This window comes from Felis catus, chromosome E1 (genome assembly GCF_018350175.1).
Source record: "Felis catus isolate Fca126 chromosome E1, F.catus_Fca126_mat1.0, whole genome shotgun sequence".
NCBI lineage: Eukaryota > Metazoa > Chordata > Mammalia > Carnivora > Felidae > Felis > Felis catus.
In genome coordinates, this window is record NC_058381.1 from 44,319,477 (window position 1) to 44,339,566 (window position 20,090).

General features: G+C 49.0%; 1 long non-coding RNA gene across 10 annotated transcripts in view; it reads left to right on the forward strand.

Annotated features, from left to right (window-relative positions):
• Nucleotides 1-20,090, forward strand: part of LOC102899185 — a 61,140-nt gene that overhangs the window by 19,640 nt on the left and 21,410 nt on the right. For all 10 annotated transcript variants that reach the window (XR_006589481.1, XR_002738028.2, XR_006589479.1 and 7 more), the window contains one exon: nt 311-447. This is a non-coding gene — a long non-coding RNA (uncharacterized LOC102899185). The remainder of the gene's footprint in view (nt 1-310; nt 448-20,090) is intronic.

Below are 20,090 nucleotides of genomic sequence, written 5' to 3' on the forward strand. Positions count from 1 at the left end.
AATATCAAAATCAGGGAGAGAGAGAAGACGAAGCAGAGCCACAGTCAAAGAAACGAACCTGCAGACAAAAACAGGGAAGCGTGGACAGGACACAGACACAGACCCTTGATGTGATGAGAAACGGAGATGGAGAAGCCCGAGTGACAGCAAGGAGCACGTGAGGGGTGTGGAGGGAGGCTGAGACTGAGCTCATCCAGGAAAATGGCTATTTGGAGTAAATGACAAGGCCATCAAGGGTTGTTGTTGTTTCCTAAAGAGACAAAGATTACCAGAATTACTTCTTCTTCTTCTTCTTCTTTTTTTTCTTCAGAATTACTTTGGCACGTGTTTTCATTTCTACCTGAACTTTGAGAAGCACGGACATTCCCCCAAATCCATTTTCCTCGTTTGCTGGGGCAGACGCCGCTCGTTTATGGCCCTGGGAAGGAAGACATCACACCTCAAGTGGTACGTAGACTTTTACGACGAGGCCACCAAAAGCTTTGAGGCACCTTGTGTTTTCATGGTTCTCACCTCTTGACCTAAACGGCCACGTTTAGCTCAACCTGTCCCATCCTTGAAGCAAAGCCTCATGTGTTCAGAGACAACTGATTTGGAATCAGGGACGGTTCAGGGCCAGAGCTGGCCACTCCACTCTGCTGGGGGACAGAGTTTGCTGATGCGTTTGCAAATGAGTAATGAAAACAAGATGGCCGGAGACAGTGTTGAATGAATGAATGAATGAATGAGAGGAGTGAGTGCCAGGCATTCTGGCCACATCATACCCAGCAGTAGCTTCCCAAACGTGCCAAATACTCTCACATTTCGCTGCCAAGAACACTGCCTCTTTCCTCCCCCGCTCCTGTCTGGTAAAACCCTTCCCGTCCATTGTTCAGCAATCAATTCATCTGTATTAAGCACCTCTTCTGCGAATCCCCTGTCCATCAACCTCTTACTCCTTTGCAGGTTAATGGCTCCTTCCTTTGGGTTCCTGACACCTGTTGTTGCTCTGCTGTAGGTCTTAGCATTTCCCAGTAGAGCAGGCTTTCTCAACGTTGGCACTGTTCTTTGGGGGGCTGGGTACTGCTTTGCTGTGGGGGGGCTGTCCTGGGTACTGTAGGATATTTGGCAGTGTCCCTCGCCGCTACCCTCTAGAATACAGCAGCCATATCACCCTCAGTTATAACAAATGAAAACATCTCCAGTCATTGCCGAATGTCCTCTGGGGGTAAAAGTGATCCCAAGGACCCTGTATTGGAATGAGATGTGTTTGGGTATGTCAGCCCTCAGAGAGGGTGCATCCTCTGAACCCTAAGTGGCATAGAGAAGGCACCTGGATCCTGTAGAGGAAGAATCCAGACAGTTGGACTATGCCCATTGAACCAGCCAGTTGAACATATGCCGTGTCGGTCGTTGAAATAAGGATGTGTTGGCACGTGAGATCTGTAACCAAATCCATAGGTCTCTATTGAGTCCTGACCTACTGTGAGCTGTCGGGGACACGCATGAGGGATATAAAAGGCGTTTTACATCTAAGGCACTTGTGATGATCCAGTTCCTCAGAAAAGTCCTGTAGCCACAGGACACTGATGTAGGAATAGCAAGCAGTTTGCAATGAGGTTCTGAAGCAGGTCCCTCTATAAAGGGTTGGGGGGGCGGTTAGAGCAGGGAAAACCAGAGTGGGCTGCCATTCCTGTGGAGGATTTAGGAGACTACATAGAACCTGACCTGGACCTTTAAAGGTGAGTAAGACTTGAATGAGGACAATGACACTGGGGTAAGTGTGGTGTGGCCTGAGATCCAGTCGGCCAGGCCTGCAAAGTTGGGTCTTGATTCAAAAGGCCAAGTGTTTCCCAGTATGTCCTGAACAGCCTTCATCAGGGTCACTGGGAACGGTGGTCACAAATGCAGATTCCTGGGCCTTACAGGCTTAGTGAATCCTTTTTGCTGGGGTGGGCCCAGGACTCTGTATTTTTCACATGCCCCGGGTGATTCTGATGCTTGATGAAGTTTGAGACCTACTTCTGGCAGGGGTGGGTGGTGGGCATTGACCGGTCTTAGTAATAACCTTGGTTTTCCATTGTGTACAAACTGTAGCATTTATATAGTCCAATAGAGGGGTTCAGTACACAGACTGAAACTCCTGGAACCAGAGTGCCAGGGTTCAAATCTTGGTCCTGCCATTTCTACTGTGCCACCTTGGGCAATTTACTTGAAACCTCTGTGCTCTCATCTTCTCATCTATACAGTGGGATTTGCAATGTCCCTGCCTCTTGGGATCTTTGTGAAGACTAAAGAAGTCAATACATCTAGATGCACAGCGTGGTGCCTGGCAGGTAGCAAATGCTCATTCGATAATTAGTCATCATCATTATTGTTATTATGTTAGCATGTGATGTTCGCTGAAGGTTTGAAATATGGTCTTTAGAATATGATCTGCGCTGCTCCCCTCACCTTGCCTTCGGTTACTCCTGAGATTTAGCTGGCCCCTTGCTCCTCCAGAAGGAAGCCGGGCCTGATACTCTCTGAGTGAGGGGAGAGGCAGCTGTGGACACAAAGGAGCGTCCTGGCAGGGTCAGGTCCCTCCTGATCTGCGGCTCTGACAGGAGATACTTCTTGCCTCCCTAGCTCTGGGGCAGACTTATTGGAGGCCCAGACCTCTTCCTGGCCTTGCCAGATGGCAGTTGTCACTCCTCAGCAACCCTGTCCCTGAGGGGTCCTGAGCCAGAGCAGGAAAGAAGGGAGGGCAGAAAATGGCTCCATCTGTATGAAGGGCCATGGCCTTGGCCCTCCTATTTGTAATAGCACAACTCTGCACCCCAGGGCCTGGAACACGACCCGTCTTCCTCTGAGCCTCAGGGTGACCCTATAAAGTGGGTGGGGTGGCCTTACCCATCACATTTAAAAAAAAATGTTTATTTAGTTTTGAGAGGGTGGGGAGGGGCAGAGAGAGAGGGAGACACAGAAGCAGGCTCCAGGCTCCGCGCTGTCAGCACAGAGCCCGACGCGGGGCTCGAACCCACAAACCACAAGATCATGGCCTGAACCAAAGTCAGATGTTTAACCGACTGGGGTTTAACCCCACCCATCACATTTTTTTTTTTAAGTTTATTTATTTTGAGAGAGAGCGAGAGAGAGAGTGGCAAAGGGGCAGAGAGAAGGAGAGCGAGAGAATCCCAAGCAGGCTCTGCCCAGACAGCGCAGCGCCTGACCGAGGTGTGAACCCACAAACCACGATATCATGTCCTGAGCTGAAATCAAGAGTCAGCCGCTTAACCAACTGAGCCACTCAGGTGCTCCTGCCCATTACATTTTATTTTACTTTATTTTATTTTATTTTATTTTATTTTATTTTATTTTATTTTATTTTATTTTTATTTATTTTATTTTTAAATTTTATTTTATTATTTTATTTTATTGTATTTATTTTATTGTATTTTATTTTATTTTAGAGAGAGACAGAGACAGCACGAGGTGGGGAGGGGCAAAGAGAGAGAGAGAGAGAGAGAGAGAGAGAGAGAGAGAGAGAGAATCCCAAGCAGCCTCTGCCCTGCCAGCGCAGAGCCCCACAACGGGGCTCGAACCCACGAACCCGTGAGATCACGACCTGAGCCGAAACCAAGAGTCGGACGTTTAACCGACTGAGCCACCCAGGAGCCCTTACCCATCACATTCTCAAAATAACAGCTTTCTTGAGCTAAAATCCACATTCCTTGCAATTCACCCTGGTGACGTGTGCAGTTCAATGGTTTGTAGTATGTTCACAGAGTAGCACACCCATCCCCACTGGCTAATTTTAGAATATCTCCTCACCCCCCAAAAGAACATTTTCATCACGCTCTTTCCCCTCCTCCCAGCCCCTGGCAACCACTGATCTACTCTCTGTCTCTATGCATTTGCCTATTTTGAACATTTCATATAAATAGATTCATACAATATGTGATCTTTTGTGTCTGGCTTGTCTCACTTTGCATCATGTTTTCGGGGCCCACCCGTGTCGTAGCAGGTTTTGAGGGCCAAATAATATCCCATTGCACGGGGGGTAGCACGGTTTGCTAATCCATCTATCAGGTGAGGGACACTTGGGTTGTTACCCCTTTTTGGCTGTTAAGGCTGCTGTGAACATTGGTGTCCAAATCCTTGTACAGATGTATGTTTTCCTTTCTCTGGGGAGACACCTGGGAATAGAATTGCTGGGTCACGTGGCAGCTCTGCGTTTCAACTTCTGAACAATTGCCAGATTGTTTCCCAAGGTGGCCGCGCCATTTCTCGTTCTCACCCAAGCGCATAAAGGTTGCAATCTCTTCGCATCCTTGCCAACACTTGTTATTATCTGTCTTTTTTATTGTAACCATCCTAGTGAGTGTGAATTGGTATCTCGTTATAGGCTCATCTCACTTTATAAATCAGGAAATTAAGTCTCAAAGAGGTGAAGCAGCCTGCCCCAGCAGACTCAGATAGCCAGAGAGGAAGCCAAAATTCAAACCAGGCACGTCTCCCTTCCAAATTCCCTTGTTTTGTTTTTTCTCTCGTATCAGGCAGCTCTCCAACTGGATGACTTTGGGCCTGGCCCCGTATCTGAGTCCAAGCAGTTCTTGGGATTCACATCGGTCACGGGGCAGGGACGCTCCGGCGGTCAGCTGCTCACTGTTCACGCGCCTGGCCGGCCTACCGGCTGATCCTCATTGAACACCTACCAGGGGCCCAGCTCAGGAGATAGAAGTAGGTTAAGGAAGAATTGATTTCTCGAGAGCCTGCATCGAATGAAAGATGGATTCTTTTTAGCCTGTAGATTTATTATTTGCCAGCAAATGGCCAAAAGCTGGTTTGAGGGAGAGGCGGGAAAAGGAGAAGAGAGAGGGACCCCTGGCAGGAGGCCTGGAGGATGATGATTTGAGCCAGTTTAAGGAAGATTTGGCACGAATGCTGAAGGGCATGGCCAGAAAGAAGAGGGCCAAGTTAGGGGGATTGGACTACCTTCAAAGATGGGTTTGGGGATGAAGAGGGAGAAAAATTGAGCCTGGCCAGGGTAATGTGCTGTCAGGGGTACTGGAAATGAGAACCAGTTCAGTCTCCCCTCTGGAAGGCTGGCAGTTTTGGACAAAGTGCTCTGGAGCCGACGGTTTTCCCTGCGACGGTTTCAGCCTGTTTGGGCTTTCACACTTCAGTTTACAGCCTCAGCCCCTGCTGTTTGCTCTCTTATTTATTCTTTTTTACAGGAAAAAAAGCCAATGAATTTTTAATCGAATGGAGCCGAGGTATTTGACCAGTGAATCAGAAAGGCTTCTAAGTCTTAGGGTGGTGGTGGTTGAGGGGAGAGGAATTCACTCCCATCTGCCCGGAAGGAGGTTAGCGCTGCAGGGAGTGAGGCCCTGGGGGTTCCATCGGGTCCGGCACAAGAGTGCAGACCAATCCTGTATCCTTCACGGCAGGATTTCCAAGCTCCCTGGGGGATCGTGTCTCTCAGGGACAACAGCTGCCGAAGGTGCTGCTGGTGGATGAAACATCCAGCTGCACAACGTGGACGGAACTGGAAGGTATTATGCTGAGTGAAATAAGTCCGTCAAGAAAGGACAGGTATCATATGTTTTCACTCTTGTGTGGTCTTGAGAAACTTAACAGAAGGCCATGGGGGAAGGAAAGGGGGAAAAATAGTTACAAACAGAGAGGGAGGGAGGCAAACCATAAGAGTCTCTTAAATACAGAGAACACACTGAGGGTTGGTGGGGGTGGGGGAGAGGGGAAAGTGGCTGATGGGCATTGAGGAAGGCACTCGTTGCGATGAGCAGTGGGTATTGTATGGAAGCCAATTTGACAATAAATTATATTAAAAAAATAAAAAACAAAAATTTGGAGAAATAAGAAAACAATTAGGACATGGGGGGAAAAAAACAAACCAAAAAACATCCAGCTGCATGCAGACGGTCTAGCCCAGGGGGCGGCAAACTTCCCTGTAAAGGACCAGATAATTTTAGGCTTTGCGGGACACTGTGGTCTCTGTCATCTGTTCCTGTCCTCCTCCCTCCCCTGCCTCTTTTCCTCTTGTCCTTGTCCCTCTCCTTTTTCCATAACCATTTAAAAATATACAAACCATCATTATTAGCTCGTGGACTATACAAGAACAGACTGTGGGCCAGATTTGCCTGTGGGCCACAGTCTGCAACCCCTGGTCTAGAGGTGTCTTGGAAACTAGCTTGGATGAATTGCCCAAATTTGGGGGGCTTCATACATTTGTTGAACACCTACTGTGTGCACGCCTCCTATCAGAAAATGTTCATGTTCTTTGCAATGGAAAAAACATGAAGATAAATCAAGAAAGTCAGTTCCAGTTGCTGTGGGTGTGAAAACAATGGGCCGCGAGAGAGAAGGCCTGGGTATCTGGCCTACTTTGGTCGCCAAGGAACCTGTAGAATTACATCTGTAAAAAGGAGGCAGTAATGCGTTCTTTGCAGGATTAAATAAGCTCAGGAGTAAAAATTTTGAAAAGTGCTACACAATAGAAGCTATATTTAGAGAGTTGGGAGTTACACATACCTATGAATAATTGATTGACAGTATAAAGCTACGATCCTAGAGATGTCACAGGTTAGGAAAGAAAAGAGGCTGACTGAAATGCTGTGAATTGGGACCTACAATTTAGGCATGTATCAATTAAGATTGGGCTTAGCTGCTTCCTACAGGAAACCCAAAGTAATAGCGGCCTAAATAACTCGTCTCGCTCTCAATTAAAGCATAAGAAGAAGGCAGTCCAGAACTTGTAGGGCAGTCTTATGGTGTCGAGAACCCAGGATAGATCGTTTGCTCCATTATCCTTGCACGTAGCTTCTGTTCTACAAAGTTACCTTATGGTCCAAAATGGCTGCTAAACCTCCAGCCATTTTATCTGCATTCCAGACATGTGAAAGGAAGAAGGAGCAAAGAAGAAGATGCACACCAGCAGCCTTTCAAGGAAGCTTTTTAGAAGTTGGCTCCAAATACTGTTATTTATACCTAATTGGCTATACCTAGCAGCAAAGGAGGCTGAGAAAGTCAGTCTTTATCCGAAACGGCCATGTGCCCAGCTAAAACGAAGACATTCTGGTTTTTTTTTTTTTTTTTAATTTTTTTTAACATTTATTTATTTTTGAGACAGAGAGAGACAGAGCATGAACGGGGGAGGGTCAGAGAGAGAGGAAGACACAGAATCGGAAACAAGCTCCAGGCTCTGAGCCATCAGCCCAGAGCCCGACACGGGGCTCGAACTCACGGACCGCGAGATCGTGACCTGGTTGAAGTCGGACGCTTAACCGACTGCGCCACCCAGGCGCCCCGACATTCTGTTTTTAAAGAGGACAATGAACACTGCGATGGGCAACTAGCTATGCGGCTGCAAGTAGCAAATTCCTGGGAAGGATGGATGTCTGGGCGGCTGGATCACGGAGGGCTTCATCAGGGGAATGAGATTGAGCCTGGTCCTGAAGAAATGGACTGAGTTTTAAGTGCTAGACATAAGTGGAGAGGGCGCTCCAGGCAGCGGAATGAATGTAAGCAGAAGGGAACGCACTCAGTATGGGGGAAGATAGTGGGCAAGCTAGCCTAGCCAGGAGCACTCCTATGGAGGAGGTTTGAGAATTGGTGCTGGAAAAGATAATAAAAGCTAGCTGTAACCAGTTGGGGCCCCTACACCTTGGGCGCTGTGTGGCTCCTTGGCCACTTTGTGACTCCCCAGCAGCTCCTTCCCTCGTCCTCCCCTCCCTTTGCTATGTCACCCACATGGCGTCTTTTGCCAGGCTGCCGCCCCCCGGGAGGTGGTCCCAGGGCCTCTTGGGTGGACCCCTTCAACACAGCCCTAGTCCGTCCCTTTCCCCTGCATCCACCCAGTCTTTGGCAACACCTGGCATCTTTGCTCCACTAAACTCTGCAAGTGGATATGACTTCCTGCTCAGTGGTGTCTCTTCCTCCATCTGAGGACACAGGCTGAGCCAGTGGTCTCTTGACTTTAGACTTTTTTTGGAGTGAGTTGGGCCCTAGTGTCTGTGTTCTAGCTCTGGGGGCCTGCGGGTCAACATACGTCTCCTTCCAGCTCCAGGGTGAGGTTTTGCTTGGCTTGGGGACATGGAGATGGGCAGGTGCAGGTCACTTCAGTCCTCACCATTAGCTCTGAAGTCCAAAAACTCCCACCTCCTCCAAGCACCTCAGTCAGTCTCTAGCCTTCTCTTCTGCACGGGCTGAGATGCAAGATGGGACAGGGGCCACACAGCCAGGGTGGGCCCAACCCAAGCAAGTCCTACCCAGATGATCTGGCATCTCCCTTAAGAATGTGTGGGCACTTCACGCCTGAAATTCGCAGTTTTGGGACCTCAGGGGAGATTCCACAGCAGCAGGGCAAGTCCTCACAGAGTGTTCTGCTCGGTATATTACATTTATTGACCTCTCACCGTCCGTCGGGCACCTTTAGCCCATTATCTGTGAGGTTGTTACGAGTGAAGAAATGGACAGAAGTGAGTGAGGACTGGAATATCCTGGGGGAAAATCATGAAAAGAGAGGTCAGGAAAGAGCTGGGGCCAGATTGCAGAGGCTTTTTATGCCAGGCCCAGAAGCACAGACTTTTTCCTCGGAGCACATTGAAGGATTTTGAGCAGGTTGTGATGTGGTCTCAGTTGTGCTTTTGAAAAGTTGATCTCAAAGTGTGGGATGGATTGGGAAGAGAGGGACAGATGTCTTCCCATTACAGTGTAAGCCCCGGGAAGGGGTGGGGTATGGGGAAGAGAAAGAGGGGGAAGGGGAGGTGGGGGAGAAGGGGGAAGGAGAGGGGTGAGGGGGAAAGGAGGCAGGGGGTGGGGGAAGAGAGAGGGTTTGGGTGCTCTATTTCTTTCTTCACTTGGAAGCATACAGTTCCTGGGTGCCCAACACATGTGAGAGAGGGTTGGATGAACAATGCAGGATCGTCTGTGGTCCTTGCAGAGGCTCACAAAGCAGAAGGGAAGAGGGAGGAGAATGCCCACGGACATGTGCAAGTCCTCTGGGACTTACAGAGGGCTTTCACAAGGGTTACCTCGCTGGATTCCTGCCCCTGTTCCACGCAGCAAGCAGGACAGATGCTCTCCATTCCACAGATGAGAAAACTGAGGCACCAGCAGATTCACGGGCTCACAGTTATACAGGTGGGTGGGGCAAAGCTGGGACTCAAATCCAGTGCTGTTTCTGTTACCTCAGGAGCATACAAGAAAGGTACCCGGAGCTCTAGGGGAGGTGCTGTTGGGCAGAATAGGGTTCTAAGGACTGGGTTCTGGAGTCAGACTGCCTGGCCCCATTTCCAACTAGCTGTGTGAACCCAGGGCAAGTTTCTTAACTTCTCTGTGCTGTAGTGCCTTCATCTGTAAAATGGGAGAACTGGTGCCTATATCCTAGAGTTGCTTGAGGCTCACTCAAGATACTGTGGGCATGTAAAGTGCTCAGCACAGGCCTGGCCCAAAGTAAACTCTCTGTAAGTGATTCTACCATTATTATTAGATTTCGAGGTGGGTGGAACAGGGAGGACACCCCAGGCAGAACCAATGAGCCACTTCAGGGGGATGTGGCAGGGACCCAGGCCACCCTAGGACCTTCTTTCCATGTCCAGACCCCCTATAGTACCCTGTACTTCACCTTTGCTTCCTCTCCTGCATTTTCCTCCCATCTTCCTCTTCCTCTCCCTTTCCTTGTCCCATCCGTCTTCCCTTCTCCTCCCTGATGTTCCTTGCTGTTATGCTGGAAGCCCTGGGTGCTAAAGACTTTGCTTACACCTCCCCATTCTCTTCATGTGACTGTGGGCCAAGAGCCAGCCTTCCAAATTGCTCTGACATCCACTGAGGAGCACGTTCCAAAAATATCAGCTGTTTACCAGGTCTGCTAAAGGACATGGCCAGGGCATCTGGCTTTTCCTGGGAGAGAGAGGTTTCTGTAGGCAAATGTCTCCCTTTTCCTTATACCATTTCTCCTGATCCTTAGTCCAAATGGTCTCTTTTTATTAAAAGGAGACACACACACACACACACACACACACACACACACACACACACAGAAGAGAATATTATTACAATCTGCCCTCTGGTTTCATGGAAGGAGAGAAGAAGGGAGAACAGGCTCTGTGGTTATCACAGCCATTAGTGGGAGATTATTTGTTCATCAGCCTATAAAAAGTTTCTAGCCTTGGCCAAGGTAATTACCAGCCTAGGTGGTTGGCCACACTGGGGCACAGGGGAGGTGAGGCTGTCATTTCCAATTTACCAGCCTCCATTTGCTGCTTGGTCAAGGGGTTCAAATGAAAAGGTTAATTAAGAATCAGGGGATTTGCTCATCAGGTTAAATCATGTACACACAGCACAAAGGCCATGTCTACCCATAACTGCTTTGAAAAACCAATTCTATTCTGCATGCATTTATTGACATACCACACCTCATCTCTCACTTCCACCTCCTCCACCCCGCCCCCAATACATTCCCATCTTTTCTGGAACATGAGTGTGCTAGGCTTTGTTCATTACAGGGCGCCACTTTTTTGGTACTCATTTGGGAAATGGGGCTTGTACCACAGTGAAGAGAAGCCTACACATGCATGGACTCCTTTCACATGAGCCATTTGCCCTGGGCAAATCACCTCCTTTGTCTCAGGGCCAGTTGGAGTAGATCCTCAATTTCTAATCACGATGATCTATGGGAGGAGGATAGATGGTTGGTCTGTGTCAAGATGGTCTTGAACTATCTTGGACGATTCTTTAAACTATGTGCCCTCCAGGGATTCTGATATGTGCCCCCCACCACCACTCAATGTTGTCCAAGTTTATTGGTATATGTAGTGGATGCTGTGGGTCACCCTGATCCTTCCTGCAGGACCAAGGTCTTCATTCCTCCAGCTGCTGTGACTCTTGGCAGATGATTGCCTTTCATCTGAGTCCCTTTCCAGGAATTGCCCTCAGCCCAAACAACCAACTTTCTTAAGGTCATTCCACCTTCCTGCTTCCTGGCAGCAGCGTGCATCCAACTATGGATATGGGGGTGTAAATACCCATCCCTTTGCACTCAGAAGGGTCAGATCAGTCCAGAGATCTCTGTATAATAGGCTGAGAACTTTGTTGAAACTTCAGTTCAGCTCCTCCCTCCCTCCAATCCTACTTCCTTCATTCTCTCCTTCTGCCCTCACCCCTGGTTGTTGATGCCAAAGTACCTTCAATAAATCTCCTTTATGCAAATCTCCATTTTAGAGTGTCTCTCAGGTAACCCAACCAGGGCTGGCTTTAGGATCATCAAATCCAGTGAACACCAAGGCTGTCCATTAATTCAGCAAACATGTGTTTGGCATCTATGATGACTCTAGCCCTAGAAGTCTTCCTGGATAAGGAAGGATGCCAAGTGGGCCTTAAAGGGTAGGCAGAATGTGGAAGGAAGGAGGAGAGGAAATGAATTTAATAGAATCATTATATGTATTGTGGTGGTCCTTCCTGTTTTCATGTCAGCTTGTGGAGCATCCCTCATAACAGAGATAACAGCAAATGAGTGGATATTTGAAATTATCCTGGATGGCCAAGATTACTAATTCTAGCTCTAGAATGGCAATATCTAATCTCTAATGGGTGCTGGATTATTGCCCATTGAAAATTCTATCGTGTTCGCATTAGCACACCCCCCCCCTTCCCTTTAAAGCGGTGACTTCCTTCTACCCTATGGCCAGAATCAAATAGGAGGAAGTTCCTAGCCCCATGGTATTATTTGCAGCCTTTGTCTTGAGCCTACCACCTCATCCCACTTTGAATCTTCTGTCAATTGTCCTTGGGTGCCTCCGCTTCTGGTCTCTTGTCTTGCCCCCTGCCCAGGGCTTTTCGGACTCTCCTGGGCTCTGATGATTGAGGTTGCCCTCCTAACTGTCACCTTTTGACTCCCTCCCCACTTACAGTCCAGACATGTTTTTACTCCATCTTTCTCCTCTCATGCCAGATGTCTCCCCAGTCCAGTGCAGCCCAGACTCTATCCCAGCATTGCCCCAGGTGGCTGGGTGTTCTGCTGGCCTATAATCCCATGGCCACAGACCAAGTTCAGCATTATTGGGAAGGGTATCTGCAGCTCTTAGGGGGTTAGGGTCTGTGGCTCTGGCTGGAGCACATGACTGAAATGGTCTCATTCTAAACAAAACAAGAAATGCTGTGAGGTCCCTTATTTCCAGTGCCCTTCATTTCTACTCCCAACTGCCATGGTGTGGCTTCTGGGTCCTGGTGCAGGCTCCTAAGAAAAAGGCAGGTTTGAGTGGAGCCAAGACCTCAGTGAGGCAGCTGGAGGCTTCGCTTTGAAGGAAACCAGGAGAGACTTGAGAAACAGCCTGGGAGGAGGAGGAAGAGGTGGGGAGGTTCTGTCCATGGTGCTGAACAACAATCCCAGAAATAATTAGTTGTTGGGCTTCTATTTGAGTCTCAGCACTCAACCGTGTACTGTGAAGAACCCAAAGGACATAAGGAACCAAGTTCCTGCCATAAAAGGTCCTTTAATCAAGTCGGAGACAATAAAACACCCACATGAGAAAATATAGGAATAATCCTAAATGGTCCATATGATGATGGGTCTCAGAAAACTGCATGGGAGAAAGGTTCTGGCTGTCTTGATAAAGGGATCCCCGAGGCAAGCCCCGTTTTGGGGTCTGTGCCCTTTAGAGGAAAAAAACCACTTTATAATGAAATGTTCTTTCTTTAGTCGCCATAGCATCCCCTAGAGTATTTAAAGCCTAAAGGTCTTGGATATAAACTAGTTGATCTAACTGCAGCAGTTTAAATTTAGGTGCTAATGCTATGTTTGAAATGTAAGCACGTGATTGGCTTTTAGTTATGTCTTTAAAAAGGATTGGTGGGCAATTTTTGTCTGGATGCCCATCCCCAGACCATCTGGCCATGGTCTCTCAACCCTTGCTTGTTATAGTCACACCCAGATGATCCTATAAGCAGGAGGCTCCAGAGGCTCACTGCTGAGTGCTGTCCCTTCTCAGTTCTTCCTCTACCCTCAGCATTGTCAGGACCTGAGCCTGATGGGACTATGCTCATCCCCCTTCTCCACTCCCAGTATGTGCCCACCCCTTGCCTTGAAAAGGAAGAGGCTGCACCTTTGGATTCCTCCTTTAGCTAGGGACCTCCCTGCCTACCCCCTGGGTTTCAGGATGGACAGGAGGAGGCAGCTTGTCTGCACCTTCCTTCCAGAAGGTATCTTTGTGAAGACCAACTGCTCACAGAGGAAAGGAGCTGCTTTAGCTCTGTCATTGAAATGGGAAAAACTGATATTTCATCTGACCAGTATACTGATCCCTGACTAACTTGCTGTATGAGGGGCAGGTGACATGTCTATTGGTCTCAGTTTCTCTCTTAAAACAAGAGGAGTTGACAAGATGGTTGAGCAGGGTTCTTGTTTGTTCATCTTCACAGTTTCTGAATCAGAACATGTTGGTTTGGTCCTTACTTACACTGTACGTATATGTCCTTCATCTGTCTACCTAATTCCCCGAAGTCTTAACTCCATGAGAGCTAAACTCAGGGAATTCTCTATCCATGGGCATACTCTTTATTCTTATGTGACTTTATCTGGTGTCCTGCAAAGGATCTAGGCTAGACAACGTGGAGCCTAAAGGAACCCTTCGCCCATCTCTCCCCTGAGAACTTAATCAGAGTCAGCTTCACTAGCAAGCTCCTTTAATTTCCATTAACTCTCAAGAGAAAAGGCAGGAGGCATGACCAGCCTCAAAGCCTCACCACCCTGGAATGAGAAAAGAAAAGAGAGAAGAATAGATTTTCTTTTCAATCAATAGATTGGCCTATAGACAAAACAATCATTGACAGGGCTTCAGGAAGGGACCGAGTGATACCAAAAGGAGGCTGGTGCAGATAGGAAGGCGGAGATAGGACAGAAAATCCCAATTCAGTATGTGATAAAGATTGCCCAAGAAGGTTTTTCAAGAGAAGCTTTAAGAAGAGGCATTGAAACAGGATTTGTGAGAAATGGAGATAGTCATATATTGCAAAGACAAAAGCTGTAATTGGCGAGTCCAATGTGTCTGGGGTGAGGGCAAGGTTAGTAGGCTCCGGTGGGCCAGGTGAAGAAAGTGTGAGAAGTGTGTGGTGAGATGCAGGATGGTGGGGTAGACAGATGACCACAGCATTGCATGCCAGAGTCTAGAGTTGCTTCAATAAGAACAAATGAGATGTCGGTCTTGACGCTGGGTCTCTGTGGGTTGAGTTTTTGTTCTGGGACTCTTAAGCTTGGGGAGACTTTAGGGTTCCAGACGTAAGTTGGTGTGAGTATGTGAATATGTGTGGAGAAGACAAGGGAGATGGATTTCACTTAGGTCATTATGGTTTGATCCAAATTAGTTTTAATTTGGTCAAGAGAATTAACTCAATGTTTATTAGCAATTGGTAATTAGCTCCAACTCAGCCCAGGCCCCAGGGACTGGCTGTCAGGCTGTGTAATTATTTCCTTGCCGGGAGAGAAGAGAATGGGGCTTCGGTGTTTGGCAAATACTGGGTTGGGGTAGGTAAATGGATTTTTTTTCTTTCGGTCCATCAATTTCATCAATTTTGTTATTCTCAATTGCTGTCCCAGTGGATCTTACAGCACCACCCCCAACACATCCCTGGAAATTCTGTTACACTTAGCATGGCTAGGGACAGGAGAGGAACTGCTGGGGTGGGTATCTGGAGGAGAGTCTGGGGCTCTTCTTGGAGGGAAGCTCAGTCATATCTGGATGGGCAGTAGAACTGCACCAGCCATGTAGATTAAGTTATCTCTAACCTCTTGCCTCCAGCCTCAGTTCTTACCATACTTTTCAGGTGCTATGCTGCCTTAACATAAATCCAGGACTCTTCTCTTCCACGTCTCCCTCTTGCTTTCTTCCCAGCAGCAGCAACACTGAGGCAATGCTGGGTTTCACCACTCCCTGCTCTCACTAGCCCCATCTGCACCAGGGGCCAGTCTTGGGAGCTGCAGGAAGGGTGGGGAAAGCATGTTGGGTCTGTTGACATGAGTGAGTCACTCTGAGTGGGAGTAGATGACAAAGGGAATATGACTCAGTGAAGGGAATAGAATGTGGGTGAAGGCAAGGGGTTTGCACATCTTCACCTGCCCAAGGAAATATGGGAGCCCAAGGGTCTTGGGGAGGGAGCAGCTGGTGCCCATTGATATTGGCCTAATGGCGCCACCATTCTCAGGTCTCTCTTTGTGTGGCCCATGTGTATGGCATTGTCTTCTGGATATTGTCCCATCTGCATTCTTTGCCACTTCCCTGAATATTTTGTCTTGGCCTCTTTAGCCCTTCTTAGCCAGTGTGGTTGGTGAACAGAAATTTCAGGGAATCTGAAACCAGTGCCCTCCCCCCAGCTACTGGGTCCACATCTATCAGAGGGGAATGGAGCTAGTTGCTAGTGTCCTGGCCTGAGTTTTGGAGCAGAGTCTGCCATGGAGAAAGAGACTTAAGAGTCTGTCTTAGTCACTGGACATTGCAATGGCCTATGTGGCCTCTCTTTTTGGAAAATGAGGGGAGGGATATTATCCTGACTGCTATAGGCTGCTGCTTTTTTCTGTGGCCGGCACCTTGAAAGGAGCAGGGGGACAAACTGTTCTGAGGAGGCCAAACTATGTAAGGAAAAAGAGCAAGGAGGTGCTGCCACAGGCCACATAGGACTGGCCATCACTGACCTCAGGGCCTTTGCACATGCTATTCCCTTCATATAGAAGACTCCTTCCATATATCTGGATGGCCAATTCCCTCACTTCCTTTAGGTCTTTGTTCACATAGCACCTTCTTAGTGAGGCCTCCCTGACCACACTACTTTAAAATGTCACCCCACCCCCATCATTTTTTATTCTCCCTTCCTGCTTTATTTTTTATCCATATTACTTATCGCCATCCAATATACTATATCTTCGATTTATTCACTGTATTTATTGAACATCTTTTTCCACTAGAATGCAAGCTTCATGAGGGGAGGGAATTTTGTCTGTTTTATTCACTGCAATACCTCCTGTGTCTAGAAAAGCACCTGGCATGAAGAAGGTGCTCAGTGAATCTTAGCTGAATTAGTAAATTAATGAAGACAATTCTTTTTTTAAGTTTATTTATTTATTTTGAAGGAGAGAGAGAGCACACGTAGGGTAGAAACAGAGAGAGAGGGAGAGAGAGAGAATCCCAAGCAGGCTTCCCACTGTCAGCACAGAGCCCAATGCGGGGCTCGAACTCACGAACCATGAGATCGTGACCCGAGCCGAAGTCAAGAGTCAGACACTTAACCAACTGAGCCACCCAGGCGCCCCTAATGAAAACAATTCTTCAAACAGGAGATCAGTCCAGGAATGTGTTACCCGCTGTAGAGGATGAAATCTCAGACTGGGATTCGGGAGTGCTGGTCTCAAGCCCCAGCCCTGCCCCGCACCAGCAGCAAAGTAGAGATAAGGTAGCCTATCGTGCATTCCTCCAAGCAATTATGAAAATCAAGCCAGGTGATGCTAGTAAAAGCATGCTATAAAGTATAAAGGGCTTCCCCTCATGGTCCTCATTCTGACTACCATTTTGACTGGGGCTGACCTGAATGACAGTGTGGGCACGTGAGGCTGGGACAGTTAGAGATTCCTTGGAGGAAGTGAGTCTTGAGCTGGGCTCTGAATGTACAGGGAACGACACTGGCACAGGCCCAGAGGAGCAAGGAATTTGGGATGAGAGAGAAGCAGGGCCTCTGTGGAGATAGTTTCTGTTGCTAATTCTAAACAGGGACGAGGGATGCTCCTGGATGTCATGGCCACAATTTCTCAGGCTAGTTGCCCTGGCTTAGCAGTATTCTGCTCAACGCATGCTTGTTACAAGCAGCTGCAACCCACTGCACTGCCTTGGTGTGTTGCTGGTTGGCAAAGATGACAGGCAGCCTCAGGCAGTAGAGACAAGTGTCCAAAGGTTGCAGGTGGAAGGCCAGGGACTCCAGCCCTCCTCCTGGGGCCCTACAGCTACGCACTTTGCACAAGGGCCAATTAAGCTACCCTTGACTTCTCCCAGTGTTACAGCTTTTTGCAGTCACCATTCCTGACTACAGTTTCTATGTGTCTTCGTGCTATTCTCAAGAGAGAACATTTCTGGCGCCCTTGAATCAGCCTATGGATGGAGCAGTCACTTGCCCACCCCTCCTCCAAGCCCCTGTGGTCCAGAGGGGGGAAGGTCGCATGGTATATGATGGGAAGATACCTGGCCTCTCCCTTTAGTGTTGGGGAGCAGAGAGAATTGACTGACAGATGCATTTGGGCAGGAAAGCCAACTGGCTGAGAGGTGAGTTCAAGTCCTCAGTGCCATCTTGGGAACCAGGGCTCAAAGGGTGGATTCTGGGAGAAAGAAAAAAGGCTGTCCCCATAGAGATTCTGCCTGAACTTTAAGCTTTATCTTCGTTGTCCCCTTGCTCACTCACCAACCCCCAGCGCCCACCTCTGCCTGTGCTGTCTCCCTGCCTGGTTCTTCTCCATTGTTCTTCTCCCTTGATTCATACCCCACCTGTTCTTCAAGCTCAACTCTGCCCCATCTGCTGCCAGAGTACTTCCTTAGTCACTCCAGCCCCTTGGTGTTGCCCCCTCTCTCCTTCCTCCCTCTTTCCAAGGTCATTTCCAGCCCCCTTGGCCCTCGGTGTGAGCTTTCTTGTGACAGACGGCTTCTGTAGGATCATCTCACATTGCCGTTGGCTCTGGTAACTACTCAGGCCTTGTCTTTCCAAGGACAACAACACAAATATGCATCCCTCCTCAGGCCTTTGCTGGGCACACAGAGATCCACAGAGCTAGGGCTGGAAGGTGTTTTAACCATCTTCAGGTCAAATCTCCCTATTTTAGAGATGAGAGACCGGAGGCCCAGAGAAAAGGAATGTTTTGCCCATAAGCAAAATCACAGAGGCAGGGGCAGAACTGGGAGTGGAATTCAGGTCTTTGGGCTCCTTGCTTCGGAGAGGAGGATGAGAAGGAAGGAAGGGGCTTTGGCTGTGAAGTTGGTACCACAAGGCTAGAGAGTAAACCAGAGCCCAGGCGGCCAGGGGCAGTCAGGGAGGCCTCACGCACCTGGGAGCCAGTGCTCGCCCAACACCCAGCGGAAGCAATGGCACAGAGATGCCCAAATGCCCCTCCTGCTTGGAGGGGCTCAGACCCTGATATCTTAGCAGGAGTCATTTGTACCTTTGGGAACAGGTGTTCCCCCTTACTCCCTCCACCCCACAGAACAGACATTCCTCCCCCCCCCCCCTTCCTCTTTTAAAATGCAGATCTCTCAGAGATGGGCTGAAGGACACTGATGGCAGAGAGCTCTGGAGTGTCCTTGCAGGGAAAGGGAGGGGTGGTGGTGGAGGAGCCTTACAATGTCACCTGTTTCATGGGGCGCCTGGGTGGCTTAGTTGGTTGAGTGTCAGAGTTCAGCTCAGCTCAGGTCATGGTCTCGTGGTTCCTGAGTTCTAGCCCCACATCGGGCTCTCTGCTCTTAGCCTGTCAGCACAGAGCCTGCTTTGGATACTCTGTCCCTCTCTCACTCTACCTCTTCCCCGCTTGCACTCTCTCTCTCTCTCAAAAAATAAATAAAACATTTAAAAAAATTGTTACAATGTCACCTGTTTCTCAACCTGGCTCTGGCCATGGGCATGGTGTTTCCTGATAGATGATCTGAATGAAAGCCAGCCCAGGGACCCAGGGGGAATAGTTTCTTTCTTTTTCTTTTTTTTTAATGTTTATTCATTTTTTTAGAGAGAGAGAGAAAAAGAGCATGAGTGGGGGAGGGGCAGAGAGCGAGGGAGACAAAGAATCCGAAGCAGTCTCCAGGCTCCGAGCTGTCAGCACAGAGCCCGACACGGGGCTCGAACTCACGAACCTGGAGATCATGACTTGAACTGAAGTCGGACGCTCAACCAACTGAGCCACCCAGGTGCCCAAAAAAACCATATATTTTTTATTGTTTATTTTTATTTTTGAGAGAGAGAGTGTGTGAGCAGGGGAGGGGCAGAGAGAGAGAGAGAGAGAGGAGGGGCAGAGAGAGGGCGACAGAGGATCTGACAGCAGCGAGCCTGATGCAGGGCTCGAACTCACGAACTGTGACATCATGGCCTGAGCCCAAGTCAGCCACTCAAGCAACTGAGCCATCAGGGAGAATAGTTCCAATGAAATGTGTTATTATCAGGGTTCTGCTGCTCTGCGAGGGAGAAGCAGGTTACGCTGAGCTTTCCCCACGCCCCCCAGGGGAGGATTGGTCTTCGGGGGCCTGGTGATCCTGAGCTCAAGCCAAGGGCACTGCTGTGGGTGACTGATCCCACCCTGTTTCATCTGTTTCAGATCTTAGGGTGGGAAAGGCTGCGTGATTATTGCCATTTTGCAGGTGGGAAGAGTGAGCCCCACAGCGGCCAAGTGGGTGTAGAGAAAACAGACACGTGGAGAAGGAAGTGGAATGGAGGCTGGGGCCTGGTGCAGGCTCTGCCCTAACTGGCTGTGCGATGTTGTCCACACCTTTTCAGTTTTCTGGGTTTCTTCATTCGGTTGTGTAGGTTGGACCAGATCAATGACTCAGACTACTTTTTACCGTCCACGACTCCACGGGCTTGCCCCTCCCTTGGGCTCCTTTAGGACCACCCCGGGAGCTGTTACAGGACAAACCCTTATCCTCCTGCCCACAAAGCTCATCAGAACAATGGCCAAGAATGGCATTGCGGGGATCTGTCCTAATTTATATAACCCAACTCAAAGCTTTTGCACTTGATGTTCAGGAACAAATGATGTACCAAGCCCCTGGGTCACTGTCTCCAGAAACTCCAGCCTTCCAGGTCCTGCTGCCCTGGGGCTAAGACGCCCTGCTTCTGGGGTTCTGGCCCAAGAAGTCACCCATTCAGCGGTGGCTGGGCCAGGGCTGGGTGCCCAGCCTCCAAGCCCTTCATTGATCAGGGGCTGCTGCGGCCCCCGGTCCCCACCTCCCGCTGTCTGGACACCAGCCTCCTGCGGATGGCCAGGAAAACTGGTCAAATGCCCAGATTCCTCCGCGGGGCTGGTGCAGATGCCGCTCAGCGCCCTTCCTGGCCCGCTCCCTCGGGCTCTCAGCTGTCTTTCCCCACATCTCTGCGTCTTT